Raw genomic sequence first — 24,851 nt, forward strand, 5'->3', positions numbered from 1 at the left:
AGGTTGCTACAGATGACCTAAGGCTCTCATTAAACACATGTAAATAGCGTGGAGAAAGAGGTGTCAGAGAGGAAACTGGAAAGGCCTTTGTAAGCTCAGCCGTGAGTGCTGTACTCTAGTCTACAACCAGAAGGGGAGATGGGTCCAGGCACAGCCCAGGGGAAGGGCCTGATTCTGCGTGGACTTAGCTGTGCTCCCTCATGGGAGGCAGTCTTAGAACAAAAGCAAACATCAGATTGTGAACAGAGCAAGAGTAGGGAGAGGAAAAACTCCAGCCCTGGCACAATGCATTTTATTTGCACAGTTTTGTGTTTTTACATAAACGGATTAGCTGACAACTAGCAAAGATGCTTTTTGGCCTTGAGAAGGTCACGTCAGAATGTTCCACAACAATCGAACTCCAGTCCTTTATGCGTCCTCCAGAAAACCCTGAGAGCTTGGGAACCCTCTTGAAGGCTGCGTCCAGAGAACGCCTACCACCTCCCATCCTGCCAAGGGAGGGCAGCCAGCTCTCTTGGCCTCATCCAAATTCCCCAGCTCCTGAATTCATGTCCAGTATGCATCTGTTTCTCCCCAAAGCTGCCCAACACCTGAACGCTATGCCAGACTTCACACTGCCCCCTACTGCTGATGGGCTGAGTACCACCCAACTCGTGTGGCTCAGCTGTGCAGTGGGGCATTGAAGCAACTGTTTACCTACTTTGTGCACGGTGAAACGAAAGAGTAAGGGCCAAAACCACACTCAAATGGAGGTACTCGACTCCCAGTGTAGTTCTTGAATGCAGTGACCAGGGGAGAAAAACACCGACACACCCGATTTTTACATTTAACTTTTTGGGGGAAGGAGAAAGCAGGGAAAAGGTGAGGAACTGAAATTCTGAGAAATCTAGAAATTGACTCCCTTCTCAGGTTGCAGAAACGTGAACAGAGGAGATAAATAGGAGAAAAAATATGAGGAGGGAGGCTGTGACTGCAGGGAGTCAGCATCTCTCCCCCAAGACAACCACCTCCAACAGCAACCAGGACTGAGGGGGGACAGCAGATGCAGCGGACAGTGACGAGGGCCAACTACCTCCTGAAGAAAGGAATCGAGGAAAAGCAGGAAAACGTGTGTGAAGAAAGACCAGCTGAGACGTTTCCAGAGTTGCAAGTATTAACCCCCAAGCCAGAACTTTCCCCTAACTACCCAGCGTGATAAAGACAAATATAAACCATGAAACTGTGCAACACCAAACATTAGGAGAAAATCTTTTCTTTTTAAAGATTTATTTATTTATTTGAAAAAGTTACAGAGAGAGAGAGAGAGAGAGAGAGAGAGAGAGGTCTTCCATCTGCTGGCTCACTCCCCAGTTGGCCACAATGACCAGAGCTGAGTGGATCTGAAGCTAGGAGCCAGGAGCTTCTTCCGGGTCTCCCACACTGGTGCAGGGGCCCAAGGACTTGGGCCATCTTCTACTGCTTTCCCAGGCCATAGCAGAGAGCTGATTGGAAAAGGAGAAGCTGGGACTTGAACAGGTGCCCATATGGGATGCCGGCACTGCAGGCAGCGGCTTTACCTGCTATCCCACAGAGCCGACTCCAGGAGAAAATCTTAAAGTTACTAGAGAGAATGGAAAATTATCTACAAAAGACTAACAACTAGAGTCACAGCAATACCCTATGATCTATAAGCCAGACAATGTCTACTAAACATTAGAGGGGAATAATTGCCAATCTAAAATTTTATGCCTAGCTAAACTAGCATATAGAAATAACTCCATAATTAATTAAGACATGTTAGAGCACACAAATAGTAAGGTACCACCTCTGTAGCCATGGTTGGACGTGGCATAGTGGGTTAAGCCTTCTTTGATACTGGCATCCTATATGGGCTCCAGTTGGGAGTCCCGGCTGCTCCACTGTGGGGAGCAACCCGGACTAGACTAAGTTACTGGAATTAAGACTTATTCTATGCATCTGCTCTCCCACAATATGGCGCTGGGAGAGGAGAAAACAGCTTCTACGCAGCTGCCTCCAGTTCAACCAATAAACTGTAGGACCTGCTCCTGATTGGAGGAGAGCAGCGTACTCGGCGTGTGGGTAGCAGAGTTGGGATTGGTGGAAGAGGACTATAAAGGAGGAGAGAGACAACATGCACCAGGAACATCTATCTGAAGGAACACCTGTGCAGCCCCCGAGAGAGCCGGCCGGCGGTGTGCCGCTCCCCCGCGGAAGTGGGGAATGTGGCAGGGGGAACCGCCCTTCCACGGAGGTGGAAGGGTCGGTAGCCAACCCGGGAAGAACCAGCAGCAAACCCGGGGAGGGCCGAGCAGACGAAAGAACAGCGCAGGGTCCTGTGTCGTTCCTCCACGAAGACGGGGAGCGACATAATGGTGCCGTGACTCGGATATGAAGCCTAGGCAGGGTTTAGTGTCGTTCCTCCACGAAGACGGGGAGCGACACTCCACTTCTGATCCAGCTCCCTGTTAATTTGCCTGAGAAAGCAGCGAAAGACGGCCCAAATGCTTGGCCCTTGCACCCACATGGGAAACCCAGATGGAGTTCCAGGGTCCTGGCTTCAGCCTAGCCTAGCTATGGCCATTGGAGCCACTGGGGAATGAAACAACATATGTGAGACTTCTGTGTGTGTGTGTGTGTGTGTGTGTGTGTGTCTCCCTCTCTCTGTGTAACTCTGCCTTTCAAATAAATAAAATAATTAAAAAAAGAATTACTGGTAGATACAAGCTTGTACAGGACACAAAAAGGAGCACAGAAATTGACCAAATATGTATTTAATTAATTTATGCCCATAAAATGAATTTTCAAACCTGACATTAGGCAACAGTTACAGGAAAGGGGAACAGGTTGTTTGATGATTACAGGCCCTAGTCATAATAAAGAAAATGACAGAAATAGTGAAAAATTGCATATGGTTAAAATATATGACTCAAGGGGCCAGCGATGTGACACAGTGGGTTAATCCTCTGCCTGCAGTGCTGGCATCTCGTATGGGTGCCGGTTCTAGTCCCGGCTGCTCCTCTTCCAATCCAGCTCTCTGCTGTGGCCTGGGAAGGCAGTGGAGGATGGCCTAGGTCCTTGGGCCCCTGCACCTGCATGGGAGACCAGGAGGAAGCACCTGGCTCCTGCCTTCGGATCGGTGCAGCTCCAGCCGTTGCAGCCATTTGGGGAGTGAACCAACGGAAGGAAGACCTTTCTCTCTGTCTCTCTCTCACTGTAACTCTACCTCTCAAATAAGTATATGATCTTTAAAAAATATGACTCAAAATTAAAAATAATTACTAAAGTTAAAAATAATCAGTAAAATAATTTATAGCCTATAGCATGAAAACCAGCAAAGGGAGAAAAGTGAAAAATAGAAAACTTGATTAACCTAATAGGAGACCAGAAAAAATAAAATAAAGAAAAGAAAGTTGGTAAAGACAATACACATAATTGATAATAAAATTAAGCCCAAGTGCCTTGGAAATCATAAGTACTGTAAATGAACTAAACTCACTTACTTAAAAACTGAATTACTGGATTGGAAAAAATCCAGCTATAGCTGAGTTAAATGTCGCAAAGCTAGAAATATAGGAGGAACATAGGAAAGTTACCTGCAAACAGCAGGAACAGGGCAAAGAAAAATAAATGAGTGTGTAGTACAAAAATTATTGAAGTCAAAGGTGTAAAAGCTGTTAGGTAGGAAGTCAGAAATGAGCTTCTGTGTGTGACAGAGGCCTAAGGAGCTGACATCCAGGTCCAGCATCACATCTCAAAGTCATCCTGATAACCTTCCAGGTGCAGCCCAGCATCTGCACTTCAAATGCCCTGCCCCTTCTACCCCACAACCATCCTTCCCCTAAGGCGGGGTGACACCAGCCAGGCTTCCCCCTGTCTGATAACTTCAGGGGAAAACTCAGAAAGGAATTTTTGGTATTTACATCCAAAAAGTCTTTTGTTCCAGGAGGAGCAGAGGTGGAGAAGCAAGACCCATCCCCTTAAAAACTCCTGGCCTCCACCAGACTGCACGCTCAGCTCTCTGCTCTCTGTTGAGCCACCCGCCTGCCTGCCCAGGAGTGTTCTCTCCACTCAGCCATGTAACCTCGCTCTCCCTCAGTCTGAGCGACTGGGCTCTCTCAGGTCCTGTCCGGAGAGGTGCCCATCCGTTCTTACGGATGTCCCTGCCCTAATAAACCTTGCTATTTGCTTTCCACTTAATCTCTTTCTCACGCCTGAATTCTTCCTTGCGTGAAGACAAGAACCCTTGCTTTCTCCAATAACAAAGCCACAGAGGAATTCACCACATAATATGATTATATAAATCCTTAGAAATTTGTAAGAATCTAGCAACAGAGTCTCAAAACATATAGCAAAATCTTGGCAGCCTCATAAGATAATGGACTTTTATATATTTCCAAGCAGACCAAAAATTATATTATATATTGGTCCAAGCAGACCAAAAATTAATAATAATCACTTGACAAAAATAATAAACTTCATTTAATCAGCATGTAGAGAATAGTAAGAATCCTCAGTTGCACACATACCATTTGTGGGGATTAAAACTCAACCACAGGGTGCATGTTGTGGGAGAGCAGGTTACGTCACACTCAGGACACCTGCACCCTGTAACAAAGTGCCTGGATTAAGTCCCACTCCTCTCAGCCTCAGCTTCCTGCTGCTGGGCCTGGGAGGCAGCAGATAATGGCCCGAGAACTTGGCTTCCTGTCACCACACGGGAGGTACAGATTGGTTTCTGGCTCCCGGCTTCAGCCTGGCCCAGCCATGGCTGTGGCAGGAATTTGGGGAGTGAACCAGAGGATGAAAGATCTCTCTCTCTCCTTCTCTCTGTCATTCTGCCTATGAGATACATTTTTTAAAAATCAACAATAAAAACATAATGGGGCCGGCGCCGCGACTCACTAGGCTAATCCTCCACCTAGCGGCGCCAGCACACCGGGTTCTAGTCCCGGTCGGGGCGCCGGATTCTGTCCCAGTTGCCCCTCTTCCAGGCCAGCTCTCTGCTGTGGCCAGGGAGTGCAGTGGAGGATGGCCCAGGTGCTTGGGCCCTGCACCCCATGGGAGACCAGGAGAAGCACCTGGCTCCTGCCATTGGATCAGCGCGGTGCGCCGGCCGCAGCGCGCCAGCCGCGGCGGCCATTGGAGGGTGAACCAACGGCAAAGGAAGACCTTTCTCTCTGTCTCTCTCTCTCACTGTCCACTCTGCCTGTCAAAAAATAAAAAAAATAAAATAAAATAAAAAAAACATAATGGGAGGGCAGACACCAGGCTAGCAGTTAAAACAGTGCTTGATATGTGCTCACGCCATATAGGTGTGCCTGGTTTCTAGCCCCGGCTCTGCTCTGGTTCCAGCTTCCTGCTGATGCACACCCTGGGAGGCAGCAGGTGTGGGCTCAAGTCCCCGTCACCCACATGAAAGACGCAGAATGGGTTCCAGATTCCCAGCTTCGGCCTGGCCCAGTCCCAGCTGCTCTAAGTGTTTGGGGCATGAACCAACAGGTATAAAGTCAATCTCTCTTTCTCTCTCTCTCTTTCCCTCTCTGTCTCTCTTTCTCGCTTTCTCTTAGCCTGAATCTCTCTGCCTTTCAAAAATAAGTAAAACAAAACAAAAAGTAATACAAATTTTTAAAAAACCATGATGGGGGAGAATATTTTGAAATTTTTTAAATATTTATTTATTTGAAAGGTGGAGAGACAGAGAGAAATCTTTCATCCACTGGTTCACTTCTCAAATGGCCAAAGGGCTGAGCCAGGCCAAAGCCAAGAGCTTGGAACTCCGTCTAGGTCTCCCATGTGGGTGCAGGGGCCCAAATACTTGAACCATCTTCCACAGCTTTCCCAGGCATATTGGCAGGAAGCTGGATCAGAACAGCCAGGACTCGACCAGTGCTCACAAGGGAAGCTGGGGCTGCGGGCGATGGCTTAGCCCACTGCAGCACAACGCCAGTCCCTAACCTTTCAAGTGTGTACCTACAATAACTTGACGACTTAGTGAGTAAATTGCAACACGAATTTTCAAACAAATAGCAGTGAAAGAACAATAAAGCAAAACCTATGGAATGCAACCAAAAAGTGCTTCGGAATAAGATTATAGGTCAAAAGAGAAAGATTTAAAATAAATTAATTTAGCATACAATTCTAGAAGCTACAAAAAAAGAAACAAGTAAGCATTAAAATAATAAGCAAAGGGAAACTATTGTATGAGTACCAAGTACTGAAACAGAGAATTAAGCAACCAAATAAAACATGAACATGTTCAGAAAGTGCTCTTTTAGAAAAGCTAATGGAATCAAGCTGTAGCTAGATTTGAGGAAAGGAGCACAAATAGCCCTTATTTTAAAATGAAAAGGTCCACAACCACAGGAAAATAAAAAGATTCCAAATCACCAGAGAACACCAGTTTTATGCTAATAAAATTTCAAAAATTAGTTGAAATAATTTTGCAGGAAATCATGAAGTAGCAAAGTTCACTGATGAACAGGAGAACCTAAACAAAGATCAGCTGAAGACAATGAATTTGTATTCAAAAGCTCCCCTGTCGGCCTGCGCTGCAGCTCACTAGGCTAATCCTCCGCCTGCGGCGCCGGCACCCTGGGTTCTAGTCCTGGTTGGGGCACCAGTTCTGTCCTGGTTGCCCCTCTTCCAGGCCAGCTCTCTGCTGTGGCCCAGGAGGGCAGTGGAGGATGGCCCACGTGCTTGGGCCCTGCACCCCATGGGAGACCAGGAGAAGCACCTGGCTCCTGGCTTCGGATCAGCGCAGTGCGCCTGTAGCGGCCATTTGGGGGGTGAACCATCAGAAGGAAGACCTTTCTCTCTGTCTCTCTCACTGTCTCATTCTGCTTGTTAAAAAAAAAAAAAAAACTCCCCTGTCTCCACAGACACATACAACTCAGGAAAATTTAGAAATGAGCTTCGCCAAACTTCAGAGAGAAGAAGTCTCTTTTCTCTCAAGCTATTTCAAGAAAACAGAGAAGAAATTCTCAGACAAGGACAGCAAAAGAAAAGAAAATTATAAATGATGTCTCTTTTGGCATAAATTGGAAATTCCTAATAATAAATCAGGAAGCAACAGACATATTAGTAAATTAAAGGAGGAAACTGCATGATCATATCAAAATTCAGAATTGAAAAGGAAACTTTCTTAATTAGCCAAAAGGTATACATGAAACATCTGAAATAAACATTGTACTTAACAATGAAACTTAAAAATACTCCCTTTAAGGTCAAAATCAAGACAAGAATACATATTATCACCGCTTTTTATTAAACACTGTACTCATGGTGCTAGCCAATGCAATAAGATCAGAAACAGAAATGAGAAACATAAGAATTAAAAGAGAATCAAGCTAGTCTCATTTACAGACAATATGATTATTGCTTCATACCAAATAGGTAACTTACGCCATAAACACTCCAAAAATCTCAGCGTCTTAACACTGCAAGGTTATTTTCACATAAGCCAAAGTCCACGCTGCTGCCGAAGGCACCTGTCCTTTACGTTGGTTTATCATTTCACGGCACTTGGATCCTATGGCGTGTTCACAACAACACACCTCACATATGCAGAGCAAAGGGTGCTGGGAGATGAAGCACCTGCTATTCAATGTCTCTGCACACGTCACTTCAGACCTCGTTCCATTGGCCTGAGAAGTCACCTGACCATGCCTACCTTCAAGAGGTTGGATAAGGACCTAGGTGTTAGAAAGACAAAGATAACCAAAATAGCTACTACAATGACCTACTAAAACATTCAGGACAATCTACACACAAACCATCAGAACCTGTATCAAAGCTATTAAATATCTGCATTATTACTAAAAATATGCATAACTTCACTCTAAGAAAGTGCCGGGGTGGCACTGTGGCGTAGGGGGTAAAGCTGCCACCCACAGTGCTGGCATCCCATATGGGCACTGGTTCGAGACCCAGCTGCTCCACTTCCAATCCAGCTCTCTGCTGTGGCCTGGGAAAGCAGTAGAAGATGGCCCAAATGCTTGGGCCCCTGCACCCGCGTGGGAGACTTGGAAGAAGCTCCTGGCTCCTGGCTTTGGATCAGTGCAGCTCCAGCCATTGCAGCCAATTGGGCAGTGAATCAGTGGATGAAAGACCCCTCTCTCTCTCTCTCTCTCTCTCTCTCTCTCTCTCTTTTTGCCTCTCCTTCTCTCTCTCTGTAACTCTAACTTTCAAATAAATAAATAAATATTTTAAAAAAAACAGCATTTATTTTAAAAAAGAATATTGTATCAATGCCAATTTCCCAGTCTCTATTGAACTATGTTATCATCTAAGATGTTATCATTAAGGAAGATGCATGAGAAGCAGGTATACAGGAACTGCACAATTTTTGCAACTTTTCTTTAAGTCTAGAATTATCTCCAAACAAAAAAAATTATTTCCAGACAAAAGCCACAAAACAATACACACGAGCATCCAAACCACGAGGAGAGGTAACGGGGCTGGATCTAACCCGCAGGCGAGCCTGCTTCACTTGAAAATGCTACCGGAAGCCGGCGCCGCGGCTCACTAGGCTAATCCTCCGCCTAGCAGCGCCGGCACACCGGGTTCTAGTCCCGGTCGGGGCACCGGATTCTGTCCCGGTTGCCCCTCTTCCAGGCCAGCTCTCTGCTGTGGCCAGGGAGTGCAGTGGAGGATGGCCCAAGTGCTTGGGCCCTGCACCCCATGGGAGACCAGGAGAAGCACCTGGCTCCTGGCTTCGGATCAGCGCGATGCGCCGGCCGTAGTGCACTGGCCGCGGCGGCCATTGGAGGGTGAACCAACGGCAAAGGAAGACCTTTCTCTCTGTCTCTCTCTCACTGTCCACTCTGCCTGTCAAAAATTAATTAATTAATTAATTAATTTAAAAAAAAAGAAAATGTTACCGGAAGACACTCAGCAATATGACAAATAGTACCGTAAACAGCAAGCACAACAAATGGAAGACAGAAACCACACAGACTCCTGCACTCACAGGAAGACAGCAGCATGAAGACGTCATGCTGGGGCCGGCGCTGTGGCGTAGCAGGCTAAGCTGCCACCCGCAGTGCCGGCATCCCATGTGGGCGCCGGTTTGAGTCCCCGCTGCCCTGCTTCTGATCCAGCTCCCTGCTAACGGCCTGGGACAGCAGCAAAGGATGACTTAAGTCCTTGGGCCCCCTGTACCCATGTGGGAGACCTGGAAGAAGCTCTTGGCTCCTGGCTTGGACTGGCCCAGCCCCGGCGGTTGCCACCATTTGGGGAATGAACCAGTGGATGGAAGATATCTCTCTCTCTCTCTGTCTCTCCTCTTTCTCTCTCTGTTTCTTTGCAACTCTGACTTTCCAATACATAAGTAAATCTTTAAAAAAAAAAAAGGTGTCATTTTTCTTCATACCTAAAAGACTTGGACAATAGCTAGAAAGGTGGTATCTTACCTCACCAGAGCAAGACACATTATAAAGACAGAATAATTTTTTTTAACGTGGTGTCTGGACAGAAGTAGGAAAAAAAATCATGACAAAACAGAATAGAGATCTCAGAAGTAGATCTACAACTTTTTGGACTGAACTTGGTAACTGAACCTAAAATTCATACGTAGACTGAAAGGCCCAAATAGCTAACTACGTTATATAAAGCAAAATTCAGGTAGAGAAATTGATCTACACATTAGTGACTCAAGTCTTGATACAATCATCAGTCAATGAGGTATTTGTGAAGTACAAACTTGGCAATTCCTGATATTTAGACTTACAAGTCTTAAAATACACTGTTCGAGTCAATGAGCTCTTTGTGAGGCACAGACAAATAAATGAACCGTGTCCCTCCCTCACCAGAACAATTCATGTGTTGAGTGAGATTACATTTGGACACACAGCTTTTAGGAAGCAATCAAGGTCAAAGTAAGGTCAGAGGCCGGGTCCTCAAAACTTCAGTCAGACCTGTGCCTTCGAAGAAGTAGAGAAATCTTGCTCTCCCATAAGGACCCAGAGAGGTGCGGCCTCACCCAAAGACGGCCCTCACCGAAACCCAACCACAACCTCAGGTTTCTAGAATGTTCGAAAATAAGCATCTGTTCGTTAAGTCATTTACTGTATGGTATTTTGTCCCCACAGCCCAGGTAGACCAAGAAAACCAATAAAACAGAATAAGCAGCCCAAAAACAGATCTACATATAGTTGACAGAATTGGGATCACAAGCCATCGGGGAGAACTACTCATGTATTAAATTAATGATATGAAACTTCTGACTGTGCACATGGAAAAATTAAATTTGAACGCCTAACTCACAACAGACAAAAAATAAATCCAAAGAAGCTTAAAGAAAATCTACCTGGGAACGGCAGAACGTGAGGACATTTAGAGAAAACACACAAGATCTTTAAAACCTGGCAGGGAAAAGAATCGTTTACAACAAAAAGCTGCTCCTTAAGAAAAAGTACAAGTCATAAATGAAAACTCGGTAAATTTAACCAGATTAAAAATGAAAAAATAGGAGCCAGCGCTGCGGGTCCTACCTTTTAGATTGGAAGCAAGATGCAGGCAGTTGGCACTCAACAAAGCTGGCGTGTGGACTCTCGCGAGGCTTGTCTGATTCCCAAATACTGCGGAATTTGAGATTATCTTTACTGATCAACCTGAAACCTGAGTACACTGTGAAAACAAATTTTAATAAAAAAAAAAAAAAAAAAAAAACGACTACATCCACCCAACGTGATCACTCACAATTCCCCTGTGGTGCCACCGAACCCAGCACAGCGCCCAGCTCCGGGGAGGGAATACAGCCCACGAGAGGCGGAAGCAGTCAAGGACAGTGCATCAGCCTGCAAGTGAGGGTGTGCTGAACCCTGCATGCGGCCTTGTTAACTGTGATTGACACGGGCGGAACCGCAGAGCAAACACAGGAGGAAGACAGGACGATGAAGAAGCCGCCCTGGAGGAAAACAGGGCACGGGAGAGTTTTCACAAAGGAATCGCTGTCCGCGGCAAGAAATGACCAACAGGGAGAGTGGGCACTGAGCCGAGGGGGTAAGACACCTACGCCCCCGGCGCCGCAGTCCCTGAGTTCAATTCTGGCCCCACTCCTGACTCCGGCTTCCTCCTAATGCAGACCCTGGGAGGCAGCAGGCGATGGCCCAGGGGACTGGATTGCTGCTACCTACATGGATCGCGTGCCATCGGGGTCTGGCCCTGGCCCTGCCGTCGTGTGCATCTGGAGAGGGAATTAGCAGATGGGAGCTAGCACACATTCTCTCTCTCTCTCCCTCCCTCTCTCTCTCTCTCTCAATTAATGGGGAAAGAAATCAAGAACATATTGGAAAAACATGAAAACTTACATAAAATGGGATTTAAAAGGGAACTTGCAAAATTCAGGAAACACATAGCCCAAACACTTCCACAGCACAAATACATAAATTAGAAATATAAATTAGAACAGACTTGTAAGCTTAAACAGTAATACTGAGAAATAGCATTAGATAACAGCTAATTAAGAATCAAAGAATAAATAAAAAAGACAAAGACCGAAATCTAGACAACAAACTCAATGCTGTTCTCCGGGTATCAGTTACCGTACTGCAATCCTTCTGCTGTTCGGAATATTTGCGCCACAAAAGTGGCCATCATCACTTTGGTCTATGCAGCACTTGTATGCTAGGCACTGCGGAAGGGTTCATGTCTAGGGAACCAGTCAGCTGCCACTACCACCCCTGTGAAATCAGTGCGACTGTTACCTCCGACTTCTAACAAGTAACCAGGCAGATCTGGGACTGGAACCCCCGCATCGCTCCAGAGCCAGGGTTCCCAAGTAAGCGAATGAACCCTCAGCCACTTGTCTGCCTAGCCCGTCTCCAAAGGGCTCCTGGCTCTTTGTCTTCGACTAAGGATGCTCTAAATGAGATAGCAAAGTTCTGGCTCAAGTGCAATTCAACAGAATCTCACTCTTTACTCTCTCACCTCCTGATCTACCCGTCAATGTCCTAACTCACAGGGCCCTGGCCTTTATGCTGCCTCTCTGGGCACAGACCCAAACAACTCCTCGCACAGGCCAAGATAAGGAAAAGAGTTTTGCAAACACAACAGGGGCCGAATTCCTAGCTTAACAGCACCCCCTCCTTAAGCCAAACTCAGAAGGGCCCACAGTCAGGGGGGTTTCCCGGGAGCAGGGAGGGGCAGCAGCCTGCAGCTCTGGGAAGCAAAGAAAGGCCAAGAGAACCACGTCCCACGGGAGGCTGCACACCCAGGCTCAGCCACCCGCCGGCTCTGGGGCAGGGCCAGGAGCAAGGCCGTGAGCTCCCAGCCAGCTCCCACAGCGGGCGGCCCAGCAGTTCCAGGAAAAGCCCCCTCCTGGTCAGCATCCCAGGTGCCTGGGGAGAGAGATGGCAAGAGCCAGGCCGCGTTTCAGAGCCAGTGGAGCCAGGACTCAGAACTACGACGTAGTCCTGGCAGAAAACCAAGGCGCAACTTGATCGAAGACCCTGTCAAATGGACAAGCGTGCACAGAGGCGAGGAGGGCTCCCCTGGGACACAGGGGTCTGGGCTCTGAGCCTAAGCAAGGCCAGGCCCCTGGAAGGAGTGGATGGAGCCCTGGACACGGCTCAGCATGAGCAGCGGCCCTGGGGAGGGAAGGCTGCCCCCTGGCGTCCGTTGCAGAAGGGATGGAGAGCAGCAGCCACACGGGGACACTTGGCCAGAGCAGGGATACAGAATCTCATAGCATCAAATATTAAAGGTGGACCTTGTTGCTTCGCAGTGAAAGGACACTCTGCACGGAAGGACCTTCGCAGAGACAGGACGAGCAGTCCCTGTCCACTGTCGGAGGCGGCAGCCCAGGGAAGTCCCCGCTTTCTGAGATGCACTTCCGGGACCAGTGGACCTCACAGGGCGCTCCTCCCTAAACACCACCGCGGGCTGAGTATCTGGAAACTGACCTTGATGAAAATCCTAGAGAAAATGAGCCCATGCGGAACGAGATGGGAAAAATGAAAGGTAGGAAACTGGCATTAACACAGATGCAGCCAGGTTCACAGATTACACGCACAAAAGGCGGGGCATCACCAAAACTGTGGAATTTAACTGAGATAATTCACTATGCATAAGGGACAGGGCAGAGTCAGCGAGGCTTACCCGCACATCTGACAAAGAATCGCCCACATCCACAAAACACCGGCCAGCAGCGCCCCCAGCCCAGCAGTCAGGGAACGGGACGTCTCCCGGGAGCCCCCCCTTTCTGATTTCCACTCCTCTGCCTCCTCCTTCAGCAAGAACGGGAACAGGGAATGACAGAGACGCAGACAGGAGAAAATGCTAATATTTGCGGGAGGTCGCCGTGTGCGTGAGGATACACATATGTTTGCCGTGGCAATATGCAAAGCCAGAGTGGAAAACGATCCTACAGCATCTGATTACCGCAGGCTTTCTGTTATCTGGGAGTTGGACTAAAAGCACCCAAAGTCAGAAACCTAAACAGACAAACAGGAACAGGAGGGGCTTGGGGCAGTCCTGCAAGTGGAAACACTTGCGTGCGGCTGCCCACGCACAGGTACAGCCGGAACAGGAGAAAAAAGGCTGAGTTTCTGAACCTTTGGGTACCTGGCCGCATCCAGCGCGGCCCCCGAGACGCCACCGCCGCGCAAAGCCCAGCTGTCACTCAGGGCCCTGCCCGCGGCCACCCCCGCTCTGCGGAGCGGCCCCGCGGCGGGCTGCGGCGGGGCTGCGGGAGGTTCCCGAGTGGGTTCGTTTCCTAACCGTGCGCTGTCCCCGCAGGATGTGAATGTCCTCCGAGGTCCGCCCTGCGCCCACCCAGGACCACAACTTCCTCGGGTTAAGGCTGTGCACGTGAGCGCACGATCCACCAAGTCGGATGAAATGTGGTCTTTTCCATAATTAAGAAGAAGAAGAAACCAGGAGTGCGCGCCCGCGCCCGCGCCCCCCGCGCGCCGGCCCACCCCGAGCCGCCCGCCGGCCCTTACCGTGCGCGCGGCATCCCCGCGGGCTCGGCGCCGCAGCCGGGGGCAGGGGCGCGCTGGCTCCAGGCCGCGGGCCGCAGGGCTCGCTCCGCATTTCGCGGGTGGGCGGAGCGGCGCGCGATGCGCACGGGGACTCTGATAGGTGAGGCGCCGGCGGAGGGCGGGGGCCGGGGCGCTGCGGCGCGCGGTGCGGGCGGCGCCCGCCTCCCCAAGGGGCGAGACCCCGGCGCTGGAGCCTGGGGAAGGCTCGGCCCGAGGCGCCTCGGTCCACGGGCTCCGGGGCCGATCCCCGAAGGCCTCTTCCCGGGGGACAGCCCCCGAGGGCGCCTCAGAGCGGAGCGGAGCAGGCCCCGGGGTCCTGCGGCCCCCGGAACTGACACCGCCCGCCCCGCGCCGCGGTGGGAAGAGGCGCTATTTCCCTAGCAGAGGCGTGAGCGAGCCGAGGTCGGGTAACGGCGCGGGGAGCTGCGGGGGCGGCTTGGACCCCGCCTGGGACAACTTCCATTCTGCAGACGCGAAAAGCGAGGCGCGCGGGGGCCAGGGGCCCGGAGCGGGGCTGGGCCGCGGGGCTGGGCACGACGCAGTGGAGCCCACTCTTCCCTGCCGAGCAAAACACTCCCATAATCGTACACCCCCACGCGCAAAAATATGCACCTGCGTTCTAAGGGCATCACGGCCGTGCCGTCCCATTCCGCGCCCCCCTCCCCCCGCCCTGAGTGCGGCTGGAACCCCTGCTCCCCGCCTTTGAATAAACCTGGCTTATTTTCGGCAGTCTCGGGTCTTGAATCGCTCAGAACAAATGCCACTGCCTGTTTCCCCAGGTTGACCTTTGTGGCCCCCCAAAGATGCAGGAGTGGGGCGAGGGCGTCCCCACCAATGAGGGGACTGTGGAGCCGACTTGGAGAAGAGGAGCGGCGGGGGGAGGCAGGGCGCAGGGGGGGGGGGGCTGCGGAGCGCCTCCCGCGCGCCGGAGCTCGGTACCGGTGGGGCACGGCCGCCAGCCCAGCACTAAACTCCCACGCGTTTCCGTGCCGTGCGGCGCTGCGCTCTGGGCCCGTTTCCTGGAGCAACCAAAGGGGCGTGGCCCCCGGCCAGGGAGGGCTGGAAGAGGCGGGGAGGGTGGTGGGGCCCAGCCCCCTGCCCTCTGTCTCCCAGACCTTCCCCGAGGCCCTACAAAGCAGCGCGTGGGTTCTGTGCAGGTCGTGGTCACCTTAGCTGGGGCAGTTCCCTGGACCCCATTTGGCCACCTGTGAGATTTTTGTAATAGGGGTACAGGGAAGGTGCAGGAACTCAAGAGGCCGGGGGCCGGTGCGGGGTGGAGCTTAGCCCGGCTGACGCCCCTGAGATGAGCTAGCCCTGCCCGGCCGTGGGCCTTGCACACACCTGTGAGCAAAGTGGAATGACCCTCGTGGTCCAGCGCTCTGACACTGGCCTCTGCTCAACTGAGAGAGGCCCAGGCTGCCATCTGCTGCCTCGCTGTCGGTGGGCGTGGGTGTTGGGCCATGCAAAACAGAGCCTCCCTTCCGGGACCACTTCTGCAGAAGCAGCAGCTGTGGCACTTCCTCCTGCGTCCCCGCGCTGCAGTGAGAGTCGGGTGGGCTCCTAGGCAGGGTGGTCCCCCTGGAAATCTGGGGTGCAGGCTTGTCTTCAGCAAGATCAGAAGTGCCTGCCTGCCCGCTCCGTGGAAGCTTCCGATCTTAGGAGACTAGCAAGGGAGTGGCGATGGGCATTGAACTTGGGGTTCATTGTAAAGTAAACTAGGTATCCCACCCTCCTGATGGCTCTTTGTTTTATGGTGAGAAAAGATGGCAAATCAGGCCTTTTGATGGGTTTTGTCCCTGCCTTGTAACTGAATGTCAATCTGAGTGTCAATTTTTTTTTTTTTTTTCAAAATTGTGCTTAAAAACTCCGCTGTGCCACCAGCCACTTCTGGTGTTTTCCTCCGTTGGAGCCCCTCCATGCCACTCTGCCTGGAGGCTCTGACTGATAAAGCTTCCTTTTAACTCCCCGCTTGTCCGCGTGGGAATTCTTCCATGTGAGACGAAGAAGCGAGGTCATAATATCTTCTCACCGGAACACCACCTCCTGGGGCCAGTGACTGCGGTCACAACTGCCTGCCAGTCAAAAGATCGAGGCTTCCCGTGGCCAGGGGACTCCAAACCGGGCTGGACAAGGCGGGGGCAGGGTTCCTTGTGGTGGAGCCTGCGCCCAGTAGGATGCTTCTTGGGGTTCCTGGCCTCTGCTGTAAGCCAGGCGCACGCACACACACACACACACACACACACACGTTGTGACAACCAAAAGCTTCCCCAGGCTTGCCGAGTGTCTGGTGGGGAGTGCCCCAGGGGAGAATGGCAGCTCCAGTGCCCCCCATAAAGGAGCACTTACTGAGAAGTAGACGGCCACGCCATCTGATAGGGCACCGGCCCTGCCTCCTGCCCCCTGGAACAGGCCTGGCTCATTCCTGTCTCAGGATCCCTGGGCTGCCTCTTCCCTCCAGCCTGGGAACCTGCTCTTCTGCCTGGTACTCCAGGAGCCTGGTGTCACCCAGACCTCGCTTTAGATCCCAACCCCTCCTCCCTGGCCTCATGCCTAATGCACCTGGTCACTCCCGGTCCCTTTATCCCCCAGCTGAGTGCTTCTCCCTGACATTGCCATGGACACCTGTGTGCGCCGTCTCCCCAGCACCGCACGTCCCAGCCGAGTCCTCAGGCTGGTGTTAGTGGAGATCCAGTGGGGTTCTTGTCTTGTGCAAGAAGAATGCAGGCATGAGACAGAGAGCAGTGGGCAGCAAGGTAGCAAGGTTTATTGGGGGTAGGGCATCCGTCAGAACAGAAAGAGTGCCCAGTCATTCAGAACGGGAAAGCAAGGTTACAGAGTTAAATGGAGAGAACACAGCTGGCCGGCCAGGAGAGCGGCGCAGGAGCGCTGAGAGCTGAGCGCACGCAGTCTGTGTGCAGACTGGGGCTTACTAGGGAAAGGGGTCCAGTCTAACCACCACTTCTCCTTCCCCTCCTCCTCCTCCTCCAGGATGAAGGGTTTGTCGCGAGTGAAGCAGGTGGAATTCCTCCCCAGGGGTCACCACTCAGTGCTGGCAGACGGGGGAGCCCACCTGGAGCCCCAGGCAGAGGCGCCCACCCTAGGGCCCTGCCTTGGGGGGAGGCTGTGATGGTTTTGTTGCTGTGTTACCAGGCCAGGTGACCCCTGTGGTGCTGGGGAGAGAGGACTGTCCTGGGAGCTTCCCTGGGGGGAGGCTGGGACCACCTGGAAGGTGACGGGGTCTGGGCAGGACTTTGCAGTGTGAAACCCTGGGCAGGAGGGGAGCTCCTGCAAATGGTATTTTCCTGGGCTAATTTCCTTAAGCTAATTTCTAGCTTCCTACCTTGCACAAGGTGGATGCTGGAGCCGCTGGCCGAGGGCATCAGGGCTGCAGCAGCGGGCACGGGGAGGAAGCGGGGCCTCTCTGCAGGCAACCAAGGCACAAGCTGCTCCTTCCCTCCGCCCTGGGCCTGGTCGGGTGCTCGCACTGTTGAGGGAGCCACCTGCTCTTCACTCATCTCAGAGAAGCGCCGCAGAAAACCCCTGTCTTGCCTATTCCAGAGCCCGAGTGGGTGGCAGGCGTTGGCCTAGCAGTGAAGTCACCTGGTAGGACATCGGCGTACATGGGGGTGACTCTCGGTTCCAGCTCCAGACTGCAGCGTCTTGCTACTGCAGAGCTGGGAGACAGCAGGTTCAAGTGACTGGGTCCCTGCCACCCATGTGGGAGACCTGGCTGAGTTCCTGGCCGGCTCCCTGGTTGGGCTGGTCCCAGTCCCCGCTACTGGGAGGTGAACCAGAGGATAAGAGCTTGCTCACACACTCCCCCCCCACCCCAATAAATTAATTGAAAGAAATTTAATGGAACCAACCAAATCCCATGGACCCTGGTACAAATTTAGGGAACTGAGCACTCTACTAATTAGCGTGACTGCCTGGAGCCCTTCCCAGGCCCACAGCAGTTTTCGAAATGTTCAACAAAGCTCCCCGGTAGAGCAGGTGCAAGGCCTGGGGACTGAGAAGCAGGGGAGGAAGTGGCTGCTCTATAGTCTTGGTGTGCGTGCAGGGAGTGGGGCCACCATCCTGGGGCCCCTGGAGACGCATCACTGCTCCACTGGGGACACTCTGCCCCCATGGGCTGGCCCCGCCTCCCAGGCAGGGTGGTGGGTCCTGCATCTGGTGTGTGCTGTCACAGGGCTGCCCGCACAGTCAGACCACAGCAGCTGTGAGTTACACTGAGACACAAGGTCATGGCCAGTCTGCCCCTCTGGGTTGCGATGAGGGGGCTCCTCTTGCCTGCGAGTGGATGGGACATGGGACAATAATGGGCCCAAGTATCTCCGTCTTCATTCCAGGTTCTCACCCCTCCCCCAGATGAGAATTCAAAGCAGAAGCACAAACACAGTGCACAAGTGAGAACAGGGTTTATTTAAGAGAGAGAAAGTGAGAGAGGTGTGTGTGTGTGGATATGCATTCTCGCGTGAGTGGGGGCCACCCCACAGGAGAGACCCCTGCCATGTGCGATCCAGAGGAGGGGGACAGAGGAGGCCAGAGGAGGAGCCATAAGCAAGGTCTAGAGAGACAGCAGGGCCCCTCCCACGTCATCAGTCTCTTTTATGCGATGGGGGTGGAGCCCTCGTTGAGTATACAAACAGGGTGGGGTCTAGCGTGGGTGAGGCTTTCTGGGGGCTTCATGGCGCCTCCACGGGGAATTTAACTTCCTCATGGCCATGATGGCATCTCCTCCTTCCTCGTCCGGGGTGAGACGCAGGTGAGTCACCGCGTACTGGACTGACAGGGAGTGGAGCAGAAATCCAGCTCATGGCTTCCTCCCTGATCTTCCTGCCCAGTTGCCCCGTATCAGGACTACACCTGCCCAGATAACAAAGATCCGTGTTCAGAGTGGAACCACAAAGGGAAGCCTGCGCTGGTTAACAGCCGGTCGGACTAATGGAGGGGCTGCCTCTGGGTGGCCCCCGGGCATCTCTAAAAACCAGCTCTGAGGTCCAAAGAAAAGCACAGCACTCAGTGTATAAACTTGCATCAGTACGGTGTTTTCAAAAGACTTATTGATTTATTTGAAAGGCAAAGAGAGAGGAAGGAAGGTGGGGGTGGAGAGAGGGAGGGAGGGAGAGACCTTCCCTCTGCTGGTTCATTCCCCAAATGGCTACAATGGCCAGGGCTGGGCCAGGCCGAAGCCAGGAGCCAGGCCTCCCACATGGGTGCAGGGCCCAAGCACTTGGGCCGTCTTCTGCTGCTTTCCCAGGGCATAGCAGGGAGCTGGATGGGAAGTGGAGCAGCCAGGACTTGAACTGGTGCTCACAGGGGATGCTGGCGCCGCAGGCAGCAGCTTAGTCCTCTGCAACACAAGGCTTGCCCCTTATTTTTAATTTAATTTTCACATATTTTTAAATTTGTGGATTATTCCAGAAAAAGGCCATTTCACAGAGTGTGAAAAACCCAAGTCCACTTGAAAGTACGCACTGGCTTTCAGCCGCAGGCAAGCTTTTCATTGTGTCTCCAGCCCCGGTGGAGTCCCCGTCACCTGGGGCTGACGTCTCCAGGAGCTCTGAGGGTCTCACCGGAAGCTGATTCTAAGGTCTGTGAAAACAAAGACCCTCCTGGAATTGTCAGGATGGAGGCTGCAAGCCAAGGTGGGAGTGGGGGTGCTGGGTAAGGAGCACTCCCACCCCCGCCTCAACCTGGTTCTGTCACCTCCTCACGCTAGGCTGGTACCACCCCTCGGTTTTCTCATCCACACAATGAGTGTGAACACAGGGGTGCTGTCCCGTGGTGGAGAAATGGGCTGTCCAAAGGCGGGGGAATTCCTGTGGCACCCTGAGCTTGCTGAATACTGAACAACTCGGGTTTTTCGTCCTTCGACGTCTGCCTTTCCCACTAATGGGTCCACAGGCAGGGACCGAGACTGTCTTACTGTAACCAAGCCCCTTCCCTGGGAGGGACACAGAGCTGGATCAGAAACAGAGCAGCCGGGACTCCACCCCTCAATCTTACGGGACGCTGGTGTTGCAGGTGTTGGTTTAAGACAATACACCACGATGCCAGCCCCCAAAAGTACCTTTAGAAATAAATAATAAAAAAAAAAAGTCCAGGGTCTACATAATTTTTAATGCGGACATTTTCAGAGCCTTCATCACGAATTGTGCGTGATCAGGAGAGGCATGTTGACCACGGCCTTTTCCAAACTTGCTTGAAATGGCGCCCATTTTTCTTTTCTTTTTCTTTTTCTTTTTCTTTTTCTTTTTTCTTTTTTTTTTTTTTTTTTTTTTGACAGGCAGAGTTAGACAGCTAGTTAGGCTATTCTGTTGGTTCACCCCCCAAATGGCCACTACAGCACGCTGTGCCGATCCAAAGCCAGAAGCCAGGAGCCTTCTCCTGGTCTCCCATGCGGGTGCTTGGGCCCAAGCACCTGGGCCATCCTCCACTGCCTTCCCGGGCCACAGCAGAGAGCTGGACTGGAAGAGGAGCAACCAGGACAGAATCTGGCACCCCAACCGGGACTAGAACCCGCGGTGCCAGCGCCGCAGGCGGAGGATTAGCAAAGTGAGCCGCGTCGCCGGCCTGGCGCCCATTTTTTCAAAGAAAGTGTCGTGGTACCTAAGTTTCAAGCCCCTTGCTTGGGTGAGCGTGTTTAAAGGAAGCGGAGTCCAGGAGACATAAAAAGATAACTCTGCTGCACCTGTCATTTCTGCCATTACCTGAGCCCCACTGGCAACCTGACCATCAAGTTCACAAACAGGGACAAGAGGAAGCTTGTGGGAGGCCCTTGGGACCCGCCAGGGGAGCCGTGTGCTCCTGATCTTAGTGGAGCTGCCATGCCACCCCCAGGCCCCCGAGGCTGGAAACAGCTGCTGTGCTTGGAAACAGAGGTGAGTGGCAGGAAGGAGACGCCAGCACCGGGAACTGAATCGCTCTCCCCTGAGCCAGAACCCTGCCGCACCCCCTGGGAGAGCCAGGGAAGAAAGCATCTTCCAAGCCCCGCCCGAGACAAAGCTAGAGGGACAGCTGTGCTGTGGGCCGCGCAGCCCCCTCTACGTTTAATCCCCACTGGGAGGTGCCGAGAAGTGGGGCCTTGAAGCGTTGAGTGACTCATGAGGTTCGACCACAGGTTGACGGGCTGATGGCTTAGTGGGTTAATGAGTGGTCTTCAGGGTGGGCACTTAGGAAAGCCAGTTTGCCTGTCTCCTGGATGCACCCCCTTCACCATGGGATGTGCTGTGACCCCCAGGGACTCTGCAGGGTCCCCACCAGCAGAAAGGCCCTCATCAGATACGGACCCCTAACCCTGGGCCTCCCAGGTGCCACAGCCAGGAGCTCAGTAAACCTTGATTCTTTGTCAATCACCCCGTTTGTGATGCTCAGTTATAGCAATGGAAAACGGACAAAGCAGGAAACTCAATCCATGCGTCTGCACGAGACCCCATCCCTTGGCCCTGGACCAGCCCCGTGTACAGGAGGCACAGATGTGGACACGCCGGCACCAACACTTCCCTGCCAGAAGGAACACATGGGCGGGCCATGCCAGGCCACACACCTCCTGCTGGCAGCTTGGACACACGGGGGGCCAAGTTCCTGTCCCTGAGAGACTGTCCAACGATGACCATGGCTCACAATACCCAGTCGAAGGCAGGACAAGGGATGAAACGCAGCAGATAGGTGTGTCTGGGGTCCTTCCCACCAGCTTCCCCCTGGCCAGCAGGACCTCCCACGATGGCCTGTCTGGTGCACGGAGTCACTGTCCATCCTGACAGCGGGAGCAGAAGCCCCCTGTCTGTCCTCTCCCCGATTCCGTCCCCAAACCGGCCAGTCCTCCCTAAGCAGGTGTCGTGAGTCCAGCTCCTGCTTCCACCCGGGTACAGTTCTCCCCATCAATGAAAAACACTCTGCTACCCTCTTCCTCCTCGGCCTTCCCACCGAGCTCTGCGGTCACTGGAATCTGACCCAGTCCCAGCAGGCCCGTGCATGCGTCTCTACTGCTCCTGTCCAAAGGGGTGCACGCGTGAAGGAGCGTGCAAGGTGCCCACTCCGCTTCACCCCGGCGCCAGGCACTGCCCAGCCGCTGTCACAAGCCGCACTGCCCAGCCTCGCTCAGCTCTGTGCTGCCCACTCTTCCCTTCCCCCGTCCCTAGAAAGCTCCTGTTGAGCCATCAAAGCCTGTGGCACACGCCCCCTCCTCTCCCTGGCTCAGTGAGTGACTTTGTCCCTCGCCACGTGACTCCCGGGGGCTGCCCCATCCGCTCACTGCCACCTCACTGCAGGAAAGAAAACTTCACGTCATGACTTGGGTCCCTGAGCCTCGCGGGGCGTCACGGCGTTTAAGGGCCAGGCAGTGCACGAGTGGCTGCTGAAGACATCCCGGCCTGCCCGCTGCTGTCCCCGCCAGACTGACCTCCCGCGTCTGCACACGTTTTGTGTTTTGGTTTCTTACGCCCATCGCTAGCTGGGCACAGCCGGCGCCACTGCCTCAGGCTCACCCGTGCAAAAGTTGTGCTGAACCAGAGTGCGGTTTGCGGAAGGCAGCATGGGAGACTGCGGACTAGGACACAGTAGATGCCTTTCAGTGGGGGGCAGCGGCTATGGCAGCCATAACCCTGCTGGAGACAGCCACGTCCAGCCCCATAAAGTAGGGTGAGGGGCAGCTGTCCTGGGAACCCCCAGGAAAGGATGCCAGGGACAGGGACGGGAGCCCCGGACAGGCAGCGAGCCCCTCGCCATGCCTCTGCACGTACACCCAGGATCTGATTCGTATTTGAGGGGTGCGCTTTTTCTTGATCGCGTCGCTGACTTCCGGCCCTGGTCACATGGGAGGACTTTTGGATATCATTTCGTCCCCAGAGCAGTTTCTTGCTCATCTGCTGCAAAGCAGCAGCGCTGGGCAGTGCGGCTCTGAGCACTGCGTCCTGTCGGGAGCCTCACTCGGTCAGGTCAGGAGCCCTGAGCTGGTGCAGGACGCCCGCTGGCATTCCGCTGGTTCGGACCATCACCAGCCGGTGAGGGGCTCCCTTGGTAAGGAAGCAGGGTTCCGAGAGCCGTCCCCAGCCGGCGAGGGGCTCCCTCGGTAAGGAAGCAGGGTTCCGAGAGCGGGACTGTCCAAGCACTGGAGCTCAAGCAATGGTTTTAGGGAACCGAGCCAACGAGAGGGCGGGGCGAACTTTGCCGTGGACAGAGAGACCAAAGCAATTCACTGAGATCCCCCAGCCAGGCCAGTAGCCAGCCTTGTCCACACCCACGGTGTTCATGTCAGAAAGGGGACCCTAACGTGACAGGGCATTTACCTTGCAGCAGGAGAAAATGGGTTAAGCGTTTAATGCCTACACTCTCCGACCTCTCAACGGAGCGCTCTGCGTCTCATAGCACCTGTCTCCTGTGCTAGAGGTGGCATCCTGAAGAGGCCCTGGCAGAAGCAGCAGCCGCCCAGTCGTGTGCTCAGCCCGGTCCTTTCTGGAGGGCTCTGCGGGCCCAGCGAGCGCACAGCCCCCATCTTGACAGCCCTTACACTTGACCTGCCTCAGGAGCTCAGGAATCCAGAAGGGCCAGAGGCCCCTCCTACCCTCAGGGAAGACAGCCCAAGACCCCCAGCGGATGCCTAAGACCACAGAGTACCAGACCCGAGTAGATCGTGTGTTTTCCCATACAGACACACCCGTGAGAAATCTTAACCCAGAAATTAGGCAAAGGAGGCTGGCGTCGTGGCACAGCAAGGTAAGCAACCACTTACGGGAATGTCAGTTCCAAGTCTTGGCTATTCCACTTCTGATCCAACTTCCTGCTAATGCACCTGGGAAGGCAACAGAGGACGGCCCAAGTGCTCGGGTCCTTGTCATCCATGTGGGAGACCCGGATGGAGCTTCTGGCTCCTGGCTTCAGCCTCACCCACATCTGGCTGTTGCTGATATTTGGGGAGTGAACCAGAGGATGGAAGACCTCTGTGTGTGTGTCCTTCTGTGTGTCTCTCCTTCCTGCCTCCTCCCAGCATGGGGACCCTGACTCCACTGTCTCGCTCTTAGGCATCTCCTCGTCTCTGGTCAACACTGGGCCTTGGCCTTGGGGCTCTGTGCACCAGCTCAGAGCCCAGCTGTGGTGCAGTGGAATAAACTGCCACGTGAGACGCCAACATCCTATTCCAGGGTGTGGGTTCGAGTCTCAGCTCTTCTGAGTCAGCTCCCTGCTTACCTGCCTGGGAAGGCAGCATACAATGACCCAAGCACCTGGGCTCCTGCACCCACGAGGGAGATTTGGATGGAGTTCAGAGCTCCTGGCTGCTGGTTTTGGTCTGGCTGTTAAGGTTATCTGGGGAGTGAACCAGCAGGTGCAACATCTCTTCCTCTCTCTCTTTCTCTCTCTCTCTCTCTCTCTCCCTGTTGCTCAGCCTCTGAAATAACTAATTAAATAACCATTTTTAAAGTTTGTAAAGGTGGAAATAAAAAAGTTTTTTTAAGGTTTTTTATCTATTTATTTAAAATCAGAGTTACACAGAGAGGAGAGGCAGAGAGAGAGAGAGAGAGAGAGAGAGAGAGAGGTCTTCCATCCGCTGGTTCACTCCCCAGATGGCCGCAACAGCCAGAGCTATGCTGATCCAAAGTCAGGAACCAGGAGCTTCTTCCGGGTCTCCCACATGGGTGCAGGGGCCCAAGGACTTGGGCCAAGAAGATAAGTTTAAAAGAAAAAAATAAACTAAAGCACAACAAAGCTTTAAAGTTTCTTCAAGCAAATCACACATCATGACTCAGACCAGACGGCATCAAAGCAGAAGGCACAAAGACAGAGACGGCACAAATGCGATTTTAATCTGCACTCGCCAATGTAAGTAAATATCCATGTTCAAGAAAGATGAAAGTTAAGGCTCACCAGTCA

General features: G+C 52.8%; 1 protein-coding gene across 6 annotated transcripts in view; it reads right to left on the reverse strand.

Moving 5' to 3' along the window:
- B3GALT5 (beta-1,3-galactosyltransferase 5) overlaps positions 1-24,851 on the reverse strand; it is a 143,390-nt gene that overhangs the window by 56,651 nt on the left and 61,888 nt on the right. The window contains exons 1-2 of one of the 6 annotated variants that reach the window (XR_016232237.1): positions 13,944-14,954; positions 10,491-10,577 (exon numbers count right to left, since the gene is read on the reverse strand). The exons of 1 other annotated variant lie outside the window; for it this stretch is intronic. The gene's annotated coding sequence lies outside the window, so the exon portion shown is untranslated. Of the gene's footprint in view, positions 1-7,401; positions 7,552-10,490; positions 10,578-10,698; positions 10,789-13,943; positions 14,955-24,851 lie in introns of those variants that run through there. 4 more of the 6 variants (XM_070071803.2, XM_070071806.2, XM_051838026.3 and 1 more) reach the window with 4 other exon arrangements.

This window comes from Oryctolagus cuniculus, chromosome 4 (genome assembly GCF_051225735.1).
Source record: "Oryctolagus cuniculus isolate XC-2025 breed Fujian yellow rabbit chromosome 4, ASM5122573v1, whole genome shotgun sequence".
NCBI classification, from domain to species: domain Eukaryota; kingdom Metazoa; phylum Chordata; class Mammalia; order Lagomorpha; family Leporidae; genus Oryctolagus; species Oryctolagus cuniculus.